Source organism: Solanum stenotomum, chromosome 1 (assembly GCF_019186545.1).
Source record: "Solanum stenotomum isolate F172 chromosome 1, ASM1918654v1, whole genome shotgun sequence".
NCBI classification, from domain to species: Eukaryota; Viridiplantae; Streptophyta; class Magnoliopsida; order Solanales; family Solanaceae; genus Solanum; species Solanum stenotomum.
In genome coordinates, this window is record NC_064282.1 from 85,510,417 (window position 1) to 85,536,639 (window position 26,223).

Sequence of the window (26,223 nt, forward strand, 5' to 3'; positions counted from 1 at the left end):
TCTTTCATAACCACCATCAAGAAAAATATATTATTTTACATAGTTTATTACATCTCAAGCAAGGTTTCTACTTTTTATCCTTATATTTATAATATTTTTTACTGAATGAGTGTTTGCATGAGTGGTTTTCATTAGATTATTTACTATTTTAAACTAATTATTATTATAATTTTATTTTTTGTGTAGCTAAAATGAATACTTTCATCATCCACAACAACAAGTTCAAAAAGAAGAAAGTGGTGTTCATAATGGGAGCAATAGGAACGGGAAAATCTCGTCTCTCTGTTGACCTTGCCACCCATTTTTGAGGAGAAATAATCAACTCGGACAAAATGCAAGTTTATAATGGACTTGAAATCGTTACCAACAAGATCACATACACTGAGAAATAAGGTGTACGACACTATTTGCTAGGTATACATATTTGGAAAACACATTTTTTTTGTGATTCCTTTATTTTAATATGAATATTAATTGACAATTATTTTGTTTCACAATTTTTTAGGTGAAATTGAGCCAGATTCAAACTTCACGGCCGAAGATTTCTGTCTGAAGTGCATTGAATACATAGAAAAAATTTTGAAGACTCAATGTGCTCCAATTATTGTTGGAGGGTCAAATTCGTTTATTGAAAAACTTGTGGAAGACCCTGTATTCATGTTCAAACATAAGTATGACAGTTGCTTTATTTGGATTGATGTAGAGCAATCAGTCTTGAACCGTAGAGTTGACACGAGGGTTGATGAAATGGTCAATGCAGGTAGTTTCTGTAGTTATTTTATATATGAATCAAAATATAATAATGACTCTAAGTTAAACTTTTCTTATATAGTTTTCTTAATAATACTTTCGATTTTCAAATATATGTTCACCTAAATAAAAATATTCTTAAATTTATGTTGCATGCAGGGCTGGTGGATGAGGTGCGGCAATTTTTCATTGCAGATGCAGATTACACCAAAGGAATCAGACGGTCCATTGGTGTACCTGAAATGGACAAATATTTAAGGGAAGAAAAAAATATAGACGGAGATGATGAATCAAAGAAGATGATTCTACAAGCTTCAATTTCATGTATCAAGCGTAATCTTCGTATATTAATTTGTAACCAACTTGACAAGATTCAATGATTAATAAATGAGAAAATGTGGTCGGCGCATCATATTATTGCTACTGACGTTTTCAAAGAAGATAGAAAAGAAGTTGTTGACGAAGAATGGAGGAATACTGTTTTGTAACCATGCCTAGATATTGTGGAAAGATTTCTCAAAAATGATCATCACAATATTAGTATTGAGTGTACATAAACTATCATTATATTTATCTTGTGTTATTTTTTCTCTTGGTCACTTTAATGTTCGACCTATTTTCTACATTTTGTATCAAACTACAGATATATATACTATTCTTGTTTGTAAAATAATTGTTATTTATAGAGTATATATTTAAGCTTTATAAAAATATTTATTTTAAGGTCCGATGCAATCCCAAGCGCCAAGTCCAAGTCCAAATCCAAGTATTTGATATTTAATATATATTAATATAAATACGTTCTTTCACAATTACATGAGATCATTCTCAATGTCAAGATTATAGAGTAAAAAAATAAATGACTATAAATGTTTGGGAAGATTCTAACCTAAAAGAATTTTAAAGAATAACATTCTTACCTCCAAATTTAAAATTGTTGCATACACAAAGAAGATAAAATAATAAATTTGCAATCTATCGGTAAGGATCATTTAAGGAAATATATTCTACCTAATTCAATCACGATCATGGATGCTTCATTCAATAAAACAGTTATCTATTATTACATGCTGCACAAGAAAATATAAATAATTGTTATTGAAATAGTTATCGATAATTGTTCCTTTCCTTATAATTGAATTAGACTTAGTACTTATGACGTGTTGTTAAATACTGTATGAATTGACGCATTATCACTTGAATGTATTCCTTCAGAAATATTATTGAGTTCTTTTTACAATCCTTTCGAAATCCATATTTTCGTCAATCTTGTATATGATCTCATAACAATGTGCATCTAGAAACTTCATCCTAAAATTATTTAAGCCTAATCACCCAAATTCAAGCTGACGTATTTGTAGGTTTTTTTCAAGAATTATTCTTATCCTAAAAGATAAGAATTTTTTTAAATTTGGTATATACCAATTCATAAGTTCATATTCACATTTTACTATAAATTCCCAGTTATATGCGATTTCCAAACAATATACATTTGATAACTTTATCCTAAAATTATTTACTTGTCATTACCAAAATTCCAGTTGACATATCTGTACATTTTTCAAAAGTCATTGATCTTATCCTAAAAGATATTAGTATTTCTGAATATGGCATGATAATTAATAAGTCCACAAATACATTTTACTACAAATGCTCAATGCAATCTCTTTCATAAGCACAATCAAGAAAAATATATTATTTTACATAGTTTATTACATCTCAAGAAAGGTTTTACTTATTAACTGTATATTTATAAGATTTTTTAATGTATGAGTGTATGCATGAGTGGTTTTAATGAGATTAGTTACTATTTTAAACTAATTATTATTATAATTTTATTTTATGTGTAGCTAAAATGAATACTTTTTAATCAACAACAACAATGTCATGATCCGATTCCTCGAATCATGATGACACCTACTATAACCCACCAGTAGGTAAGCCAACGCGTAACCGGAACAATAAGTAATGGGTCTGAGGGCATAAACTAAACAAGAGTAGGCAAAATTTAAGATAACAACATAAACAAGCGGAAGCAAACCAAAACATATATACAAATAAAGATCTCTCCCAGAACATGGAAATCACTGGTACAGAGCTACTAACAAAATGAGTACAAGTCCCAAAAGTGGACCACCGAGACTGGACTGTCTCAAAAGGTAAAATGCACATCTATATACACAGATGGAGACTGAAATAGTGCAAAACGTCGTGTGCTCAACCCCGTCTCCAGATCAGACTACTCCAAATTGGATCAACGCTAGCCACTGGTGCTCGGACCTGCATTACGAAATAGATGCAGAGCGTAGCATGAGTACCAAAACAACAGGTATCCAGTAGGCATCATAGGCCGACTGAACTTGAAAAGAAAAGGCAATCTAAAAAGATGGAATAACACAAAACGAAGTCAAGAATGAAAATCTAACTAACAATGGAATGCACACGAGTGTAGAAAGAACTAACTAAAGTAATTTATAAGCTAACTACACCTAACTGGACCCCATAAGCCCAGAAGGTACACTCGTGTGCAAGTTAAATAAAAACCCGAATGGACACCCATAAGCCCGACGAGTACACAGAATTACTATAACTAAAGAGAATTGCATATAAGAACCCAAGATCAGAGAACATTGAACCAGAACCTCAACCCTAATTAGTAGAATCTGACAGTACGGAGGCAAGACCTCGAACGGATACTCACCAGAAGTACCCAAGTAACCAATCACAAGTATCAAGTAACATAGGCCGGAACACTAACCGGATGCTCTATATAAGTATCTGGGCAATAGAGGCCGGACCTTAAACCAGATGCTCTATAAAGGTGCCAATGTAGCTACTGAAAGATTCCTAATCGATCCACACTCATAATGTTCGTGGAACGCCGTCCACACTTAGCCAATCAATGAAAGTCCTTGGAACCGAATCAAAATTCAAATTCAAATTGCGAAGCAGAATTAGTGTCGCCGACATAACTCGTGAAGCCGTAACATCGGCAAAAATAAGAATAATTATAGCCGGAGCAAGCATTTCGCCTAGCTAAGGCCCAAACTATCAGACTCAAGTCTGCTACACCAGTCTACAGTAATTAAGCATGCAAGCACTCTACATAGCGAGGAGGGTCAATTAATAACACAAAGCATGCTCACAATTACCCGATCATTCTCGAAATAGGCCGAAAACATGATTTTTAAACACCTAAACGTGATTCAATAACTACCCAACCAAAATCCCAACTAATCAACATGCATTCACATTCTTGAATTTAATCTAAGAGAGGGAAATTGTAGCCTACCTGTAGGCCGATCACATGCGCTCCAAAATCACTTCTCCGGAGCTTTTCCTTTCCGAACGGCCTCGAAACGCTGCCCCGCTATAAAAAAAGAGTCACAACGTTATTACGGTCGTTTAGACACCAAGATCACAACAAACGGAGATGGGTCAATTTGGGAGTCAAAAACTGGAATCGTGGGACCCGCACCGAACTGTTCGAATTTGACTCCGTCAAGACACCCTAAACAGCACCCCAAACTTGTGTTCCAAAATGGAACACAATTCGGGGCTCAAAACGCAGCAAAAACCAACAAGCAAGAAAGTCACAATTTAATCAATTAAAAAGAAAACATTGCATCAATCTAAACTCGAAATCTACAAGGATCTAATGGTGCCCAACAATCCTTGAATACTCTACGACGAAGCCACGACAATTCTTAACACATGGGACTTTGAATCACCCAAAACCGAGCTAAAATGAGTGAGATATGATCAAAACAAGGATGCCAAAAATAAATGCTCAACAAAAGGGTAGAGCAGTCATGTTTCTCGCGAAATTTACCTCTAACTACATGCACCCAACAACTTCCGAACACTCTACAACGAAACCACCAAAAATATGAAGCTCCCGCACTTTGAATCGCCTAATTCAGATGAAAGATGAGAAAGTTATGAGGGTTTTAAGTTTGGGAAATGTTGCTGATGAATCTGCATTTTATGGCAATTTTCTGCAATTTCCCAAAAACTAAAAACTCCGACGGGGTGCTCCGATCTTGTTCGGAACCCCGTGCACGCAAACGAGATATGCAACCATACCAAATTTGATATTCCGAACTCAATGGCACATTCAAATTTCCATACAAGATCATCTTGACAAAAAGTGGGTCCCACACCCAAATGCCAATTTTAGTCAAAAACAACAAAAGAGCTCCGAAAAATATCGAAAACCTCGAGACACAAAAGAAGGTCAATCTAGACCGAACTTGACATTCCGAAGCTAATCGCGCTGGCGAAATTCTCATCCGAGCGCGTTTACTCAGAATGTTGACCAAAGTCAAACTTAGGCTTAAACTTAAAGTTAAAATGCCTAATCACACCGACTCACACTGAAAACCTCGGGAGTCATGCTAACCATGCTACTAGCCTAAAATGACCCTTTCGGAGCTGATGGAATCATCAGAAATAGATTCTGATCTCATCTTCTTTAACTTTTGATAAAAAAAATGATCGTTTAAGGTTCATAAGCTCCAAACACAAAATCTCACACCAAAACCAAACGAACGACCAGGTGACCGAACTGTCAGTCCCAGCAAGTCATAAATGACTTGGGGTCGCTACAGGAAAGCTGTAAATGACACACAGAAGGCAAGACACAGACATGACCAGGAGAGTCATTACAATATCCACTACTAAAAAAGACTTTCGTCCGCAAAGAAAGGATCAAGAAGTACCTGAAGGCTCATACAAGCCGGGAAACTACTCTCGCATCTCCTGCTCGGTCTCCCAAGTAGCCTCCTCGACTGGACGATGCCTCCAACTGACGTTAACAACATGAATGGCTCTCGACTGCAACTGCCTGACAACTCTGGCTAGAATGGCAACCGGCACCTCTATAAAGGTCAGACGATCATCCAACTCAACTGAATCATACTGGAGCACATGAGACTCATCTGAAACATACCAGCGCAACATCGAAACATGGAAAACTGGGTGGATAGCCGATAGTGCTGGAGGTAAAGCTAACTCATAGGCAACCTCGCCAACTGCTCTCAAAATCTCGAAAAGGCCTGTATACCTAAGGGTAAGCTTGCCTTGCCTCCCGAATCTCATCACGCCCTTCATGGGTGATACTCGGAGAAATACCCGGTCACCAACTGCAAACCTCAACGGTCGACGCCTGTGATCCACGTAACTCTGATGTCTACTCTGAGTCGTCTTGAGCCTATCCTGAATTACCCTCACCTGATCCAAGGCCTCTTGAAGCAAATCTGTACCACGCGGCCTAGGCTCTATAGACTCAAACCAACCAACTGGAAAGCGATAACGTCTACCATATAAGGCCTCGAATGAGGCCATCTGAATACTAGAGTGGTAGTTGTTGTTGTACGCAAACTCCGCCAAAGGCAAGAACTGGTCCCACTAACCTCCAAAATCGATAACATAGGCCCGCAACATATCCTCAAGGACATAAATAGTACGCTCCGACTGGCCATCCGCCTGTGGGTGAAAAGTTGTGCTAAGGTGGACACGGGTGCCCAACTCCTCCTAAAAAGCCCTCCAAAAGCTGGAAGTGAACTGTGAACCCCGGTCTAAAATGATAGAAATAGGCATGCAATGAAGACGAACCACCTTCCTAATGTAGATACGAGCCAACTTATTGGCACTGAAAGTAGTGTGAACAGGAAGGAAGTGTGTTGACTTGCTCAATCGATCCATGATGACCCAAATACTGTCAACACCTCTAGATGTCCGAGGCAACCCCACAATGAAGTCCATAGTGATACGTTCCCACTTCCACTCCGAAATGGGTAGTCTCTGGAACTTGCCACCAGGCCTCAAATACTCGGCCTTCACCTGCTGGCAACACAAACAACGGGATACGTAGTCGACAATATCTCTCCTCATACCGCTCCACCAATAATGTTGTCTCAAATCACGATACATCTTAGCCATGTCCGGATGGATGGAATATCTGGAATCATGGGTCTAGCTCAAGATCAACTGAATCAAACCCCCAGCTCTCAGAACACACAATCGTCCATCGACTCTCAGAACCCCATCCGAATCTAAGGTAGCCTGTATAGCATCACCTGTCAATACCCTATCTCTAAGTGCCACCAAAGACTCATCCTCAAACTGACAACCACGGATCCGATCTAGCAAAGACGACTGAACTCCCACATAGGCTAATACCCGTCTGGAATCTGAAATATCAAGTCTGATCATCTGGTTAGCTAAGGACTGGGTGCCAAAGCCAACGGTCGCTCCGAAACAGAAAGGAAGGCTAGACTACCCATACTCCTCGCCTTCCGGCTCAAGGCGTCCGCTACTACATTCGCATTGCCTGGATAGTAGATAATAGAAAAGTCATAGTCCTTTAGGACCTCAATCCAATGACACTGCCTCGAATTAAGGTCCCCCTAGCTCATGATGTACTGAAGAGTCTTATGATCAGTATAGATCTCACATCAAACTCTATACAAGTAGTGCCTCCAAATCTTAAGCGCAAAAACTACCGACGCCAACTCCAAGTCATGAGTGGGGTAGTTGCGCTATGGATCTTAAGTTGCCTTGACGCATAGGCAATAATTGGACCCTGCTGCATGAATACAGAACCCAAACTAATGTCGGATGCGTCACAATAAACTGTGAAGCCCTCGCCCTCAACGGGAAGAGTCCATATATAAGCGGTGGTCAATAACTCCTTGAGCCTCAAAAAGCTTGCCTCACACTCCTCTGACCAAACAAAGGGACCATCAACACGAGTCAACTGGGTCAGAGGTGCTGCCAAGGTAGAAAAACCATCCATAAATTGTCTGTAGTAGCCTGCTAGTTCGACGAAGCTCCGAATCTCAGTAACTGAGGTGGCCCTAGCCCAATCACGAGTAGCCTCAATCTTCGTCGGATCTACCATAATGCCCTCCTTGGATACAACATGCCCCAAGAATGCTACAGACTCAAGCCAAAACTCGCACTTTGAGAACTTGGCATAAAGCCGTTGATCTCTCAAAGTCTGGAGCACTATCCTTAAATGATGCTCATGCTCACTCCGGCTCAGCGAATATACCAGTATGTCATCAATGAAGACGATAACAAATAAAATAAATTAAGGTATGGCCTGAACACACGTGTCATCAACTCCATGAAGGCAGCAGGGGCATTAGTCAACCCAAATGACATCACCAAGAACTCATAATGGCAATAACGGGTCCTAAATGCAGTCTTAGAGATGTTCGCTGCCCTAATCCTCAGCTGATGGTACCCGGACCTCAAATCAATCTTAGAAAACACGGTGGCACCCTGAAGCAAATCAAACAAATTATCAATACGAGGCATGGGGTAACAGTTCTTCACAGTCACCTTGTTCAGCTGCCTGTAGTCAATGCATATCCTCATAGTCCCATCCTTCTTCTTCACAAACAAAATAGGAGCACCTCAAGGCGACACACTCGGACGGATGAACCCCTTACCTAAGAGGTCCTCTAACTGAACACTGAGCTCTCTGAGCTCTACAGGAGCCATTCGGTAAGGCGGAATAGAAATAGGACGGGTGTCGGGCTCCAAATCTATGGCAAAATCAATGTCACGATCTGGGCTAGGCCAGGTAGGTCTGTAGGAAATACATCTGCAAACTCTCTAACCACAAGAACTGAGTCAACTGAATGGTCCTCCCTACTCACATCTCTCACATAGGCCAAATAAGCTAAACACCTAGAAGCAACCAACCGTCTAGCCCGCATAAAAGAGATGATCCCCGTCGGTGTGTGACTATAAGCACCCTGCCACAACACTGGGGGAATGCCAGGCATGTTTAAGGTGACGGTCTTGGCGTAGTAATCCAAGACCGCATGGTAGGGGGATAACCAGTCCATGCCCAGAATCACATCAAAATCAACCATATCTAGCAGAATAAGATCAACTCTAGTATCATAACCCTAGATAGTCACTAAGCAAGATTGCAATACCTGATCCAGTACTAAGGACTAACCCACCGGGGTCAAAACATGAACCAGCTCTGCCAAAGACTCAGACCTCATACCCAATCGGGGAGTAAAATAAACATTTACATACGAGAATGTGGACCCAGGATCAAATAATACTATAGCAGGCTGATGACATAATAAAAGCATACCTGCGATGACATCGCTAGATGCCTCGGTCACCGCCCTCGCTGGGGCTTCATAGAAATGGCCCTGCCCGATGTATCTAATCTACCACCTAACCTGCCTCCCCGAGCTCCACCTCTGGTAACCTATCAGCTCTCCCGACGATCCTGGTCCTGACCACCATCTCTAGCTGGAGGGGACACTGCTGAAACTGGTCGAGGTGCAAGGGGAGCTGGTGCAATCACCCTTCGCCCTCACCGGGGGCACCCTCTGGACCAATGGTCAAGCACACCACAATCAAAACACCCCGAAGCAGAACGCCCTAAAGTAACCTGACCATGGTAGAAAGGGATGGAATTTGATCCCCTCGAACTCTAGCCCGTACTAGGACCACCCTGCTGATGTTGGCCTTCCTCAGAAGTAGGTAATGTCGCCTAAACAGGCCGACTGGACTGACCCTGCTGGAACCTCTGGCGGGGCCTATCATAGGAGTCTCTCCTTCTAGTCTGGGACCCACTGTAGCTGCCCTGATAGCATGCCCTCTTATCGCTTCCCCCTTGGGCCTCGCGGTGAATATGCTCCATGGATCGGGCATGATCGACCACATCAAGAAATGAACGGCCAGCTAAAACCAAATGCTCTGTGTCGACCCTCATACGATATCGCAACCCACGTATAAAACAATGAACTCTCTCATCCTCCATGGGTAGGATCATGGTAGCATGTCGAGACAACTCATGGAACCTCGTCTCGTACTCTGAGATGGTTATAGGGCTCTGCTCCAATCTGGAGAACTGATCACGAAGCCTATCCCTGACGCTCGTGGCATGAACCGGGCCAAGAAAGCCTCTAAGAACTCACTCCAAGATATAAGAAGTAATCCAACTGGCATGGACTCTCGATACGTATGCCACCACTGCCTGGCTGGCCCACGAAATTGATGAGCGGTGAAGTCGGCACCTCTCAACTCCAAAAGGCCTAATGACTGTACCTGCTCCTGGAAAGTGAACGTGAACTCGTGGCCGTCTTCCCCAATCACCACTGAGAATATCGGCGGTGCCAACCTCTGGAATACCCCGAGCATCTTCTGCTCGCGCAGTGGCATCTCCCTGTCCTTTAAGTCTAGTAGGGTGGTCACATGAACTGGTGGCAAATGAACCTCTAGTGCCGCTGCGGCAGGCTGAACCTACGACGCTAGAGTAGGAGCTGGAGCTGGGACTGGTTCTGGTGCTTGATGCATCTCCCCAATAGATTCTAATATATGAGTCAGCAGGGCATGAAGATCAGGAGCTGCAGCTGGTGCGGGTAATGGCTGTGCTGATCCCGACCCTACTGGCTGTGGAGGTACATATGCTGCCTTGGACTCCTCTTCCCTATCTCGGGCCGATACTGCGGCCATACCTCGATCTCGAGGTCAGCGTCTACCCCACACTAGGGCTCTGTTTGCAGGCCCGAGAGCATCACCCCCTGCCGCGTCGTCTCGCGTGTGAGCCATCATGCGAAAGAGTGAAACAAGTGAGATTTCAAGGAACCAATAAGACACGTTGCACGAAAGTGACACAAAAGAGGAAATCTTCCTAAAGACATCCTGTAGCCTCCCGAAGATAAGTTACAGACGTCTCTGCACCGATCCGTAAGACTCTACTATACGTTAGCTCTGTACTAGTGAGACCGGTGAACCTGAGACTCTGATACCAACTTGTCACGACCCAATTCCTCGAATCATGATGGCACCTACTATAACCTACCAGTAGGTAAGCCAACCCGTAACGCGAAACAACAAGTAATGAGTCTGAGGGTAGAAACTAAACAAGAGTAGGCAAAATCGAAGATAACAACAAAAATAGGCGGAAGTAAACCAAAACATATATACAAATAAAGATCCCTCCCAGAACCTGGAAGTCACTAGTACAGAGCTACTAACAAAATGAGTACAAGTCCCAAAAGTGGACCACAGAGACTGGACTACCTCAAAAGGTAAAAGACAAGTCTATGTACACAGATGGAGACTGAAATAGTACAAAACGCCGTGTGCTCACCCCCGTCTCCGGATCAGACTACTCCAAACTGGATCAACGCTGCCACTGGTGCTCGAACCTGCATCACGAAATAGATGCAGAGCGTAATATGAGTACCAAAACAACAGGTACCTAGTAGGCATCATAGGCCGACTAAACTTGAAAAGTAAAGGCAATATGAAAAGAAGGAATAACACCAACCGAAGTCAAGAACGAAAATCTAACTAGCAATGGAATGCACACGAGTGTCGCCGAATCAAAAATCCAATTCAAATCGCGAAGCAGAATTAGTGTCGCCGACATAACTCGTGAAGCCGTAACATCGGGGAAAATAAGGATAACTATAGCCGGAGAAAGCGTTTTTCCTAGCTAAGGCCCAAACTATCAAACTCAAGTTTGCTACACCAGTCTACAGTGATCTAAGTCGGTCGAGCGACGTTGGGGTAAAACTAAGGCCTATCAGATTCGAATCATGTATTTCTAAGGCAAGACCTAGTCAAACCTAAACTAAGGCCCAACATGCTTCAAATAAACAGTAATTAAGCATGCAAGCACTCCACATAGCGAAGAGGGTCAATTAATAACACAAAGCATGCTCACAGTTACCCGATAATTCTCGAAATAGGCCGAAAACATGATTTTTAAACACCTAAACGTGATTCAATAACTATCCAACCCAAATCCCAACTAATCAACATGCATTCACATTCTCGAGTTCAATCTAAGAGAGGAAAACCGTAGCCTACCTGTAGGCCGATCACACGCGCTCCAAAATCACTTCTCCGGAGCTTTTCCTTTCCGAACGGCCTCGAAACGCTGCCCCGCTATAAAAAAAGAGTCACAACGTTATTACGGTCATTTAGATGCCAAAATCACAACAAACGGAGACGGGTCAATTTTGGAGTCAAAATGGGAATCGTGGGACCCACACCAAACTGTTCGAATTTGACTCTATCAAGACACCCTAAATAGTACCCCAAAATTATGTTAAAAAATGGAACACAATTTGGGGCTTAAAACGCAGCAAAAACCAACAAGCAAGAAAATCATACTTTAATCAGCTAAAAGGAAAACATTGCATTAATCTAAACCCCAAATCTACAAGGATCTAATGGTGTCCAGGACTCCTTGAACACTCTCTGATGAATCCATGACAATTCTCAACATGTGGGACTTCGAATCACCCAAAACAGAGCTAAAATGAGTGAGATATGACTAAAACAAGGATGCCAAAAACAAAAGCTCGAAAAAGGGTACAACAGTCAGGTTTATCATGAAATTTACCTCAAACTACGTGCACCTAATAACTTCTGAACACTCTACAGCGAAGCCACCAAAAATACGAAGCTCCCGCACTTTGAATCGCCTAATTCGGATGAAAGATGAGAGAGTTATGAGAGTTTTAAGTTTGGGAAATGTTACTGATGAATCTCATTTTATAGCAGATTTTCTGCAATTTTCCAAAAACTAAAAACTCCAACGGGGTGCTCTGATCTCGTTTGGAACTCCGTGCACGCAAATGAGAGATGAAACCATACCAAATTTTATATTCCGGACTCAATGGCACATTCAAAATTTCCATACGAGATGATCTTGACAAAAAGTGGGTACCACACCCAAATGCCAATTTAAGTCAAAAACCACAAAAGAGCTCTGAAAACTATCGAAAACCTCGAGACACAAAAGAAAGGTCAATCTAGACCGAACTTGACATTTTGGAGCTAACCGCGCTGACAGAATTCTCATCCGAGCGCGTTTACTCAGAATGTGGACCAAAGTCAAACTTAGGGTTAAACTTAAAGTTAAAACGCCTAATCGCACCGACTCACACTGAAAACCTCGGGAGTCATGCTGACCATGCCACTAGCCTAAAATGACCCTTCCGGAGCTGATGAAATCGTCAGAAATGGATTCCGATGTCATCTTCTTGAACTTTTGATTGGAAATGATTATTCAAGGTTCATAAGCTCCAAAACACAAAAACTCGCACCAAAACCAAATGAACGACCAAGTGACCAAACTGTCAGTCCCAGCAAGTCATAAATGACTTGGGTTCGCTATAGAAACGCTCTAAATGACACACAGAAGGCAAGACACAGAAATGACCAGAAGGGTCATTACAAACGAGTTTAACAAGAAGAAAGTGGTGTTCATAATTGGAGCAACAGGAACGGGAAAACCTCGTCTCTCTGTTAACCTTGCCATCCATTTTTGTGGAGAAATAATTAACTCGAACTTAATGGAAGTGTACTAGGGACTTTACATCGTTACCAACAAGATCACACACGCTGAAAAACAAGGTGTACGACACTATTTGCTAGGTATACATATTTGAAAAAAGACATTTTTTTATTCCTTTATTATAATGTGAATATCAATTGACAATTATTTTGTTTCACAATTTTTTAGGTTAAATTGAGCCAGATTCCAACTTCACGGCCGAAGATAAAGTCCATTGTCTACATAGAAAAATTTTTGAAGACTCAATGTGTTCCAATTATTGTTGGAGGATCAAATTTGTATATTGAAAAACTTGTGGAAGGTCCTGTATTCATGTTCAAACATAAGTATGACAATTGCTTTATTTGAATTGATGTAGAGCGATCAGTCTTGAACCGTCGAGTTGACACGAGGGTTGATGAAATGGTCAATGCATGTAGTTTTTGTAGTTATTTTATATATGAATCAAAATATAATAATGACTCTAACTAAACCTTTTCTTATATAGTTTTCTTAATAATAATTTTGGTTTTCAAATATATGTTCACCTAAATAAAACTATTCTTAAATTTATGTTGCATGCAAGGATGGTGGATGAGGTGCAGCAAATTTTCATTCTAGATGCAAATTACACCAAAGGAATCCGACGGTCCATTGGTGTCCCTGATATGGCCAAATATTTAAGGGAAGAAAAAAATATAGATGGAGATGTGAATCAAAGAAAATGATTCTTCAAGCTTCAATTTCAAGTTTCAAGCGTAATACTCGTATATTAATTTGAAATCAACTTGACAAGATTCAATGATTAATAAATGAGAAAATATAGTCGGTGCATCATATTATTGCTACTAACGTTTTCAAAGAAGATTGAAGAGAAGTTGTTGACGAAGCATGGAGGAATACTGTTTTGCAACCATTCCTAGATATTGTGGAAAGATTACTCAAAAATGATGATCACAATATTAGTATTGAGTGTACATAAACAATCATTATCTCTATCTTATGTTATTTTTTCTATTGGTCACTTTAATTTTTGAATTATTTTGTACAGTTTGTATAGAACCACAGATATATATACTATTCTTGTCTGTAAAATCATTGTTATTAATAGTGTAAATATTTAAGCTTTATAAAATTATTTATTTTAAGGTCCGATCCAAGACCAAGCGCTAAGTCCAAGTCTTTGATATTTAATATATATTAATATAAATACGTACTTACACAATTACATGAGATCATTCTTAATGTCAAGGTAATAGAGTGAAAAAATAAATGACTATAAATGTTTGGGAAGATTCTAACCTTAAAGAATTTTAAAGAATAACATTCTTAACTCCAAATTTAAAATTGTTACATAGACAAAGAAGATAAAATAATAAATTTGCAATCTATCGGTATGGATCATTTAAGGAAATATATTCTACCTAATTCAATCGTGATGATGGAAGCTTCATTCAATAAAACATTTATCTCATATTACATGCTGCACAAGTAAAGATAAATAATTGTAATTGAAATAGTTATCGATAATTGTTCCTTCCCTTCTAATTGAATCAGACTTAGCACTTATGACGTGTTGTTAAATAGTGTATGAATATTGACGCATTATCACTTGAATGTATTCCTTCTGAATATATATTGAGTTCTTTTTACAATCCTTTTGAAATCCATATTTTCGTCAATCTTGTATGTGATCTCATAACAATGTGCATCTAGAAACTTCATTCTAAAATTATTTAAGCCTAATCACCCAAATTCAAGCTGACGTATCTGTAGGTTTTTTTCAAGAATTATTCTTATCCTAAAAGATATGAATTTTTTTTTTAATTTGGTATATACCAATTTATAAGTTCATAATCACATTTTTACTATAAATGCCCAGTTATAGTGTTCTCCAAACAATGTACATTTCATAACTTTATCCTAAAATTATTTACTTGTCATTACCGGCGCGGACTTGCGTGCCAAAACCTGCTAGACTTACTTCTTCTTCGTTTTCTCTCCCAAATTCGCCTAAATCCGATTCGTTTTCTCAATCCTTCTATAGATTCAAAGACCCAGTATATATACACAAGAACCTAACTCAAAACTACTCTTAAATCGACACGATTCCATCAAGAACTCCCCAATACTATCAAATCTAACGAACTAAAGCAAACTTCAACAACATAATTCAAGAACATCATACTATCAACTTTCTAGAAATGAATTTCGCTAAAACAAACATGATTGGCGCGTGGGTGAACGAACCCAACACTATGAAAGTCTCACATACCTCGTGGGATCAAATCCTTGAGGAAATCCGCAATCAATTCCTTACGAAGACGACGAATCCTTGCTTCTTCTCCTCTTTTCTCCTCTTATTTTCTCTTCTCTCAAAACCCTAACTTTTTTATAAAAGTGTAAACTGACCAAGTTCATTTTAGACCCCAACTAATTACCAAAAATGCAATTAAAATAATAGGGTATGGAAAAGACCAAACTACCCTTCCAAAATTCGGATTAGACTTTCCTTATTTGAACAACCCAGCTTCAAATAAGCATATCTCACTCATACGAACTCGGAATTGTACAAACTCGGCGGAGTTGAAAAGAAAATTCCAAGATCTTTTCTACGGTATCTGGAAACACACCTAACTCATCCTGAGCTAGGAATTATGGTCGTTTGAAGTTGACCCAAAAACTCAACTTAGCTTAACTTAACAAATTTCCAGATTTTTCATTCTTTTCTAAAATGACTCTTTTCAATTCTAACTCTTTCTAGTTCTTTCAAATAGCGAGAAGTTACAATACTCATTTATGATTAGTGTGATCAATAATGCAACATTCACATACATAGATGCATTATAATGAAGTAATTACTAACATACATCACACCAACATGAAATCACAACCATCACCTACCTCGAAAAAAGCTTGAACCCTCCTAAGAAACTTGATTCTTCCCTTTCTGAATTCTTTCCGCTTGTTTTTGGTCTATAAACAATCAATATAACGCAAGGATCAATAAACGAGGACTAATTACCCGGATTACAATTAACATCATCAATCCTAGGCCAAACCCATGATCCTAATATGCAGCTAGGGATTTTCCCACCATCTAAATCAGTTCCAAAACCCTTCCCCAACAACAATTACCCATGAATTTACATTCTACGGATCAAAAAATGGATTCAAAGAGTAAAAACCTTACCTTTAGCTTCAAGAATGGTGAAAAACTATCAAGAAGTCTCCTTGGTTCATCTCCTAACTCTTAAGAACCAAGTTTGCAGAATAATGGCATTTTTGGGGTTTATTTCTGACTTAAGTCGCGACTGGCCTGCTATGACGGCCCCAATCCCGCCACAGCGGCCCCGCCCTGGCGGGAATAATCCCGCCACAGCAGTTTGCACGGAACCAGTGAGTAGAATTAAGAGTCCCAAACTCCCATTTCAAAACACACTTTTAACCAATGACACTCAACAACTGCCCGTTCACGCTAAGATCGGTTTCGGGAGTTCTACTCGCCCAAATTTAATTCCGTAAAGTCGTACGGGTTCCTTAACATCTGTAACATCTTGCAATTTGAAATAACTAGGAAGAAGCTTATAACTGGAAATAGTCATTTTTTGAAAGAATTAAAAATCTGGAAATTTGTCAAGTAAGGAAAATTTGAGTTTTGGTCAACTTGAAACAGACATAATTCCTAGCTCGGGATGATTTAGGTGTACTTCCAGATATGGTTGCAAATATCTTGGAAGGATCTTTGCAACGCCGCCAAGTTTGCTGAAATCCGAGTTCGTATGAGTGAGTTATGCCCTTTGGAAGTTGGGCTGTTAGAATAAGGAAAGTCCAATCCGGATTTTTAAAGGGTAGTTTGGTATTTTCCTTACCCTTTTATTTCAATTTGTTTTTTTTAATTAATTAGGGTCCTAAGCTGAATTAGATCAGTTTACGCTTTTGGAAGAAGGGTTAGGGTTTTGAGAGAAGAGAAAAGAACAGGAGAAAGAAGAAGAATCGCTAAGATCATCGAAGTTTAACTTGTGGAATTCGTCGGGGGTGATCCCTACAAGGTATGTGAGATCTTTCCGTGTTGGGTTAGTTAACCACCAACTTGTTTCAATCCAATTGTTTTGAGTTGTTTACATGTTGAAGAAATAAGGTTCTTGAAGAACAAATTGTAGAATTCTTGTTGGTTCAGTTGTTGATGCTTGGGTGAGTTGATTCATGTTTCTGAGTTTTTTTTCGAGTTATATTGGTTGTATATTGAGGGTACAATTGATCCTAAGTGTTTGGGGAAGGAACTATGGAAGTTAGGAAGGTTTAGAGAGGAAGAATGGAAGAGAAAAGTCAGAAGTCGCTGGGCAAAAGGGCTGGGGCGCCGCGTCACCCAGAGCGCCACAAAAACTTCTTTGAAGTTTGGCCTCTGACATGTCACGCCAGCCAGACTTCTCTAAATTTTGAGGGTTGGCGCCCCGTGCCTCTCAAAGCGCCAGGGACGCCAGTTCTCCCCATTCATTCCCCACCTTTTCGTACTTGTTCCTAAGCGACGTACCTATGTTTTCTAGTTGATTCCAACACTCTAAGGTACATCTAAACATCATGAAATCATCCATAAACATGAAATCATTAACCTTGAATCCATAATCCAATTCAAGGAAAGTTAAGATCAAAGTCAAAGAAGTTAAGAGTCAACTCTAGAAGTTAAGAAGCAAGTCAAAGCAAAGTTTCTAATAGTTTTCAAGTGTTTTTATTAAACGTTCTCAAGTTTCAAGTAAAGTAAAGAGTAAAGAGTTGAGTTAATTTCTCAAAAGTTATTAGGGAACTAATTACTCCAAAAGAAGTTTATAAATGTTTTCATATTTGAGCAAGAAAGGAACTATGATTTTTCAAAGAGCCTTCGGGCTAGTTTCAGAAAAGAGAAATAGCTTTCTAAATGAAATAAGCAAGGAAACTGAAATTTCCAAGATAGCCTTTGAGCTATGTTTTTGAGCACGAATCTCAAATCACAGAAGAAGTATGTTTTTAAACATAAAGAACTAAGTATATTTTTGGGAGTAGTATTGAGCACCGTTATGGGGATGTGAGTTCATATTAACTCAAGTCTCCATAAACCATGTAGCCATCATGGGTAGAAAAGAGTGATAGCAAACATGGTCTTCGAGTGCCGGCAACCTCCAGGGTGTAGGCTCGGGGAGTGACAAACTTGGTATCAGAGAACAAAGTTCAAGAGTCCTAGGGATTCTATGAAGCCGTGTCTGTAGAGTCCTAGTTATCGGTGTGAAGTGCGCCACATCTATAATTAGGAGGCTGCAACATTTAGGAATTCCTTCACTTCTTTCACACTCATTTAGTGTGTTAGAGTTGATCTGTAAAAAGTTTCCCTCTTATTCGTGCCCGCGCGTGCTTCAGATAGTCATGGCTCCACGAAAAGCAGTCAGAGGTCGTTCAGCTAGGAGAAATGTTGAGGAACAAGAGTTACCCAATGCACCTGAAGTGCAACCGCAAGGAGAAGTTACTAATGCTAAGTTCAGAGAAGCAATTAGAATGTTGAGTCAAGCTGTGACTAACCAGGTTGGTCAGCAAAGAGGAGCTAGACAAGAAGAGGCTGACACTTCGAGGATTCATGAGTTCTTGAGGATGAATCCCCCAAGTTTCATTGGTTCGAGTACTACTGAGGATCCGGAGAACTTTATTGAAGAATTGAAAAAGGTATTCGATGTGATGCACGTTGCTGATACTGAAAGAGTTGAGCTAGTTGCATATCAGATGAATGATGTTGCTAGGACCTAGTTTGATCAGTGGCAAGGGGGTAGAGCTGAGGATGCACCACCTGCGAGTTGGGCCTGTTTCAAGGAAGCTTTCTTGGGGCGATTCTTTCCCCGGGAACTGAAAGAGGCTAAGGTGCAAGAGTTCCTCACATTTAAGCAAGATTATTTGAGTGTTCATGAGTATGGGTTGAAATTCACCCAGCTATCTTGCTATGCTCGTGAAATGGTTGCGGACATGAGGAGTATGACGAGCTTGTTTGTTGTCGGGTTATCTTGTCTATCAAGTAAGGAAGGCAGGGCTGCAATGTTGATAGGTGGCATGGATATCTCGAGGTTGATGGTATATGTGCAGCAAGTTGAAGAAGAGAAGCTAAGAGATAGAGAACAATTTAAGAGCAAGAGAGCCAAGACATGGAGTGAGTCCGGGCAGCAGAGGAGTAATGACAACCGGTCTTCTTTCCAACATGAACAGAAGGGACCTGCTCCATCATCTGCTAGTGCGCCTGCACCTAGGAACAAAGGTGAGTATAATGGTCAGAATTCCAAAGCTAAACCAGCACAGCCTCAGGATATGGTGGCACAAGGAAGTAACTGGGCTCCTGCATGTGCTAGGTGTGGTAGAACCCACCCAGGAAAGTGTCGCCAGGGCCAGACAGTTTGTTTCAACTGTGGACAAGAGGGTCAGTTCATGCGAGAGTGTCCAAAGAACATACAAGGAAATGGTATTGACGGAGGAACAAACAGCTTATATGCTATCAACAGTCGCCAAGAGCAAGAGGATTCACCAGATGTTGTCACTGGTATGATTCAAGTCTTTGACTTTACTGTTTATGCTTTACTAGACCCAAGAGCGAGTTTATCTTTTGTAACTCCTTATGTTGCTATGAATCTCAATGTTATTCCTGAGCAACTTAGTGAACTATTCAGTATTTCTACACCTGTTGGTGAGTCTATTCTAGCAGAGAGAGAGTCTATCGTGATTGTCCCATTTCTATCAATCACAAGAGTACCATAGCTGATTTAATTGAGTTAGACATGGTAGATTTTGATGTCATTCTTGGTATAGATTGGCTTCATTCCTGTTATGCCTCAATTGATTGTAGAACTCGAGTTGTCAAGTTTCAGTTTCCAAATGAGCTAGTTTTAGAGTAGAAAAAAAAAAGTTCAGCCGAGCCTAAGGGTAATTTCATTTCGTACCTTAAGGAAAGGAAGTTTGTTTATAAGGGGTGTGTCTATCACTTAGTCCGAGTTAATGACTCAAGTGTTGAGGTACCTCATATTCAATCAATTCCAATAGTAAAAGAGTTTCCAAAAGTCTTTCTAGATGACCTACCCGAAGTCCCTCCTGAGAGAGAAATAGACTTCGGCATAGACATCATTCTGAGATATTCGTCCTATATCTTTTCCGCCATATAGAATGGCACTAGCTAGGTTGAAAGAGTTTAAGGAGCAGTTGAAAGTTCATGAAAAGAATTACCCAACCCATGACTTAGAGTTGGTTGTTGTAATTTTTGCTTTGAAATATGACGCCATTATCTTTATGGTGTTCATGTGCTTATTGGGTGTTTGAATAGTATGTTTGATGTGACACCCCTAACTTAGTAAGAGTAATCTCATTCGAGGACGAATATTCCCAAGGGGGAGATATTGTAACATCTCACAATTTGACATAACTAGGAAAAAACTTATAATTGCAAAATAGTCATTTTTGATAAGAATTAAAACTCTTGAAATTTGTCAAGTAAGGAAAAGTTGAGTTTTGGTCAACTTCAAACGGCCATAATTCCTAGATCATGATGAGTTAGGTCTACTTCTAGATATGGTTGCAAAGCTCCTTTAAAGATCTTTCCAACGCCGCTGAGTTTGCCGAAATAAGAGTATGTATGAGTGAGTTATGCCCTTTGGAAGTTGGACTATTAAAATAAGGAAAGTCCAATCCGGATTTTTAAAGGGTAGTTTGGTCTTTTCCTTACCCTTTTATTTCAATTCATTTTTTGTAATTAATTAGGGGCCTAATCTGAATTAGATCAGCTTACGCTTTTGGAAGAAGGGTTAGGGTTTTGAGAGAAGAGAAAAAAAAGAGGAGAAAAAAGAAGAATTGCCAAGATCGTCGAAATTTAACTTGTGGAATTCGTCGGGAGTGATCCCTACAAGGTATGTGACATCTTTTCATGTTAGGTTAGTTCACCAACACACCAACTTGTTTCAATACAATTGTTTTGAGTTGTTTACATGTTGAAGAAATAAGGTTCTTGAAGAACAAATTGTAGAATTCTTGTTGGTTGAGTTGTTGATGCTTGGGGGTGAGTTGATTCATGTTTCTGAGTTGTTTTTCGAGTTAGATTGGTTGTATATTAAGGATACAATTGATCCTAAGTGTTTGGGGAAGGATCTATGGAAGTTAGGGAGGTTTAGAGAGGAAGAACGAAAGAGAAAAGTCGGAAGTCGCTAGGCAAAAGGGCTGGGGCGTCGCGCCTGCCAGAGCGCCACAAAAACTTCTCTGAAGTTTGGCCTCTGGCGTATCGTACTAGCCAGACTTCTCTGAAGTTTGAGGGCTGGCGTCCCGCGCCTTTCAAAGTGCCACGGACGCCAGTTCTCCCCATTCGTTCCCCACATTTTTGTACTTGCTCCTAAGCGATGTACCTATGTTTTCTAGTTGATTCCAACACTCTAAGGTACATCTAAACATCATGAAATCATCCATAAACATGAGATCATGAACCTTGAATCCATAATCCAATTTAAGGAAAGTTTAGATCAAAGTCAAAAAAGTTAAGAGTCAAGTCTAGAAGTTAAGAAGCAAGTCAAAGCAAAGTTTCTTATAGTTTTCAAGAGTTTTAATTAAACGTTTAAACTTCGTTTTACGGCTCAAGTTTCAAATAAAGTAAAGAGTAAAGAGTTGAGTTCATTTTTCAAAAGTTATTAGGGAACTAATTATTCCCAAAGAAGTTTATAAATGTTTTCACATTTGAGCAAGAAAGGAACTATGATTTTTCAAAGAGCCTTCAGGCTAGTTTTCAGAAAAGAGAAATAGCTTTCTAAATGAAGCGAGCAGGGAAATTAAGATTTCCAAGTTAGCCTTTGAGCTAAGTTTTTGAGCACTAATCTCAAATCACAGAAGAAGTATGTTTTAAACATAAAGAACTAAGTATATTTTTGGGAGTAGTATTTTGCACCGATATGGGGATGCGAGTTCATATTAACTCAAGTCTCCATAAATCATGTAGTCATCATGGGTAGAAAAGGGTGATAGTTTTTAGATGAATCTTTTTCACATAGACTAGTGGATCCACTTAGTGAGTTAGCTTCCTATATCATGGCAAGGTATAATATGGGCCTCGGCAGCGTGAGGTAAAGCGTTGTATCATCACAGTAGTTCTTAAGTGATGGTTGTCGGTTAGAGAAACTCCCACAGCAATAGTAGCATGGTTCCTCATGGGGTTCTGCTTAGTGTGAATAGGGGTATGAGACTTCATTCATGCATTGCACAGGTAGACTTTGGTAGGGAGCATGGTTTGTCTTTTTATGATATTATGATTATGAATTAACAACAGTTTTCTTTATATTGCGCTTGTTTTAAACTGCTTTATAATGAAATAAGTTTATTTAAGTATTCAGGAGTTGAGAAGAGCCAAGGTAAGTGTTTCTTTCATAATCTCTTTTGAGCCTATATTGTTTTAGCATTCCAACTCGCATACTCGTACATTCAATGTACTGAAGCCAGTTGGCCTACATCGTATTATGATGCAGACACAGGTAACTACGATCGACATCCGACGCATTCGTTGATCCAGTGAGCAGTTCAGATTCTGTTAGTGAGCCTCTTTGCAATGCAGAGGACTCCTTTACATTGCTTTCAGTTTTAGTATTAGTTCATTAGGATGTCGTGGACCTGTCCTGACATCCATCTCAGTTGTTCAGAGGCTTCATAGATAGTCAGATAGTCAGTTAGTTAATTCAGTTGTCTTTACTTTTCATTTCATATTTTAAAGACTTGAGTTTGCCTTAATGGCCAGTTGAATGTTCCGTTATAACATTCTAGTTACTACTTAAATGTGTATATGATAAGTTATGTCTTCCGCTGAGTTAGTAAGCCAGGCCAAGGGTTCGCTTGATGCCAACAATGGTCTTCGAGTGTCGGCCACGTCCAGGGTGTAGGCTCAGGGTATGACAACATCTTAGCTATCCACTCATGTATTCACATTCGTATTAGATCTCTCATCTGGTACCAAATTTCCCTAGACTTCACTGATTCCGATTTCATCCAAATCTGGACTAGGCTAGGAATTCTCAAGTTACTACGAAAAAGTTTTCTGGCCCAAAATTTTTCTCCGATGGCTTTTTAAAAACGACAGAAACAGGTCGTTACAATTATTTGATTAAATGAAAACCGTCTTATTTTGCAGGATTGAACGAGAAATGAGTGTGCTAAAGAGATTGTACCATACTTTGTAAATTATATTTAGATTTTAGCTAAAAGCATAGTCAATATTTTTAATACGAGGTTTTAGATCTATCTATAAATTTAATTAATTAGCACAAGTTGTTTAGTGTTTTTGAAGAACGTATCATCATTTCACATATATTAGAGTAAAATTTTTGTTAGTATTAATTGGATATATAATATTAAAATAGTATATATGAATATACATGTACTTTTGTAACTCAATAATAATTCATATTAGTTATTTTTAAATTTTAAAATATTCGTGCAACGCGTGGGTACGTATACTAGTTATCAATAGAACTAGAACATTTTCAAGGTACACTTTTACCTTCCTCTTAGCATAAGATACATTTTTTTAATCTTAAAAGAAGTATATACTTATAATTAAAGAGGAACATGTTTTTAAGGATATCTTTTATCTTGAAAGTTTTAGGTTATTTAATTAATGTGATACAAACGTATTTTGCATGTACACTTAACTATGTATATGAAAAGCTTGAAGATATTTTGAAATATTGACTGAACTTTTTACTTTTTATTTAAAAGATTGTACAATAGAAAAAATTGTCATTTACGTACTATTTTTCTCAAATAATAGTCATTAATTATTATCTTAATATTTAAAATTTTGAAATTAATTAATGTTATAACTATGAAATATTTTTTTTTATTCATAATAGGTAAGAACTCTTAATATTTAGTACTTTAAAATTGACTAAATCTTTGCTTCTTAAATCTTTCTTTAGTTGAAATAAATTAAAAATATTTTTGATTTCAAATTCGATTAGAGTTTTATCATTTTAATTTTATAATATATGGTTAATAACAAATCGAACCATGTTTTCTATTTGATTGACAAAGGGAGTATTACTAATTTACAATTAGTCTATTATTACTATTTACTACCAAAAGAGATTAAATACACAAATACATGAGTTATCCATTACAAATAATATGTTGCTTGCACGTTGCAACAAAGTTTCTGTTTTCCAAATGATGTGGCATACTATGTTTGCTACAAAAACATGTATAAAAAAATTGATTGAGTTTTTTTATTCCTTAAAAAATAAATTTAATATTAGCCAGAAAATTATGATTTAACAGTGTATTCATAAAAAACATAGGAATAACCGCTTCACAAGCTACAGATACCACCCTTGAGACCAGGGTTCAAATCCAGCTAAAGCCCTTTTTCATTGTTTTATTTTAAGTTTCAAATAAAGCCCTTTTTCATTGTTTTTAATCTCTATACCTCAGGGTAAACTAATTTAGCAGGTCACCTGCCGATTATATAGCCTCGGGGTCGTGTCTCCCACCTCAATAGTGTTTTTTGGGGTTTGGTTTCCCTGGATTGAAAGTTGAAACTATGATGTTAGAGCTAGCCACCATCCCAGGTGATTTCTTTCAACTTGACTAAAGCATTTGGTTGATTGAGTAATTTGCTGCCTACTTTTCCGTGCTCATAGGATGTAGCAAGTTCGGTTAGACTATCTAGGTATGCACAAATTGAATCAAGCACCACTCTTAATAAAAAGACAATTATTCCTTTCCATAGGGACCACAATTATGGCTTTTTCCTCCTAGAGAATTGGTAATTCCAAATAGGATTGATTGACAGATTAAAAATGATTGGACCAAATTGAGTAGCTAATAGCAAATTGCTTTTTGTTGAAATATTTTAGTAGCCTATAAGAACAGTCATAATACATTAGAGAATATTTTTGATACGGAGAAAAATATTTTATGGAAAATAAGTTTCTTAAAAATACTCATAGATGATTATGGAATTGAATAAGTTGAGATTAGTGTTAAAATTGTTTTCCTATTGGTGTGATACTATTTATATGACAATAAATAAGTGATTTTATTAAGGTAGTGATCATTTAAGAAATTTACCCTATAAAAATGAACAATTTATTATGAATCTTTAACTTAATATATAGACCTAAATAGAGCGCAAGTGCGCAACCAATCCAAATGATTTATATAGTTGATTAATTAGTTACCTTCGCATTCCTTTTTAATTGAAAATATAATTTTCGACACCAATTTAATGATGTGATAGCTGTAATTTTTTTTAAATTTGTTTAGAACTTAACTCATCACTCTAAATAAAACCCAAACTATCTATCTATATTACCTTAAAAGCATGAACTCCTAACTTGAATGTTAAATTACTATAATATTTTTAACTTATGTTTGACCTTTTCGATGAGCTGTGACTTTTCTAATAAATTGTGACTTTTTTCAAAGGGTTGTGATTTTTCGATGAGTTATGACTTTTCCAAAGAGTTGTGACTTTTCCAAAGATTTGTGACTTTTCCAAAGAGTTGTGTGACTTTTTCAATAAGTTGTGACTTCTCCGAAAAGTCATGACTTTTAAGATAAAACCCAAAAATAACATGTTCATACTAGCCTTTGTTGACTATAAATAGAGGGGTTTCCTCTTATTCTTCAACCACAATTTTTTTTAAATCTTCTACTCTTCTCCTTCTTGCATTTAAGAAAAATTGTGTAATTTATTGTTGTTGAGTGAGTTCGAAGTTTAGCGGAATATGAGGTACCACTATTCATATGAAGTAAATTGTTCTAACCTAAGAGACTATATTCCTTAACCTCAAGTACTTGAAGAAAATAACTCTTATGATATAATAGCTATTTTTTTGCTTAATATATACATTAGTATGTAATGTTCCAATATATGAAGTTAACATGATGTAGTCGAAATTCTTTTATTTTTGTTAACAATTTCTCTTGTGATGTAGTTATATGCTTCTAAATATCTTTTTCAAAAATTATTAAGCTTCTCAAGAGTTAGAGAATTGTCACGATTTATTTTTTTGATGCTCAAGACAAAAGAATAACTTTATTTATCAATGCTACTTATGTGATTTAGATTCTCAGAAAGTTTGCTTCAAAATAGTTCTTACTATATAAACATT

The 26,223-nt window shown here is 38.3% G+C and overlaps 1 protein-coding gene and 1 pseudogene across 1 annotated transcript in view; one reads left to right on the forward strand and one right to left on the reverse strand.

Moving 5' to 3' along the window:
* LOC125864367 (sphinganine C4-monooxygenase 1-like) overlaps positions 1–26,223 on the reverse strand; it is a 752,368-nt gene that overhangs the window by 373,582 nt on the left and 352,563 nt on the right. The gene's annotated exons all lie outside the window — the stretch shown is intronic.
* LOC125858060 (adenylate isopentenyltransferase 3, chloroplastic-like) lies at positions 192–1,001 on the forward strand (annotated as a pseudogene).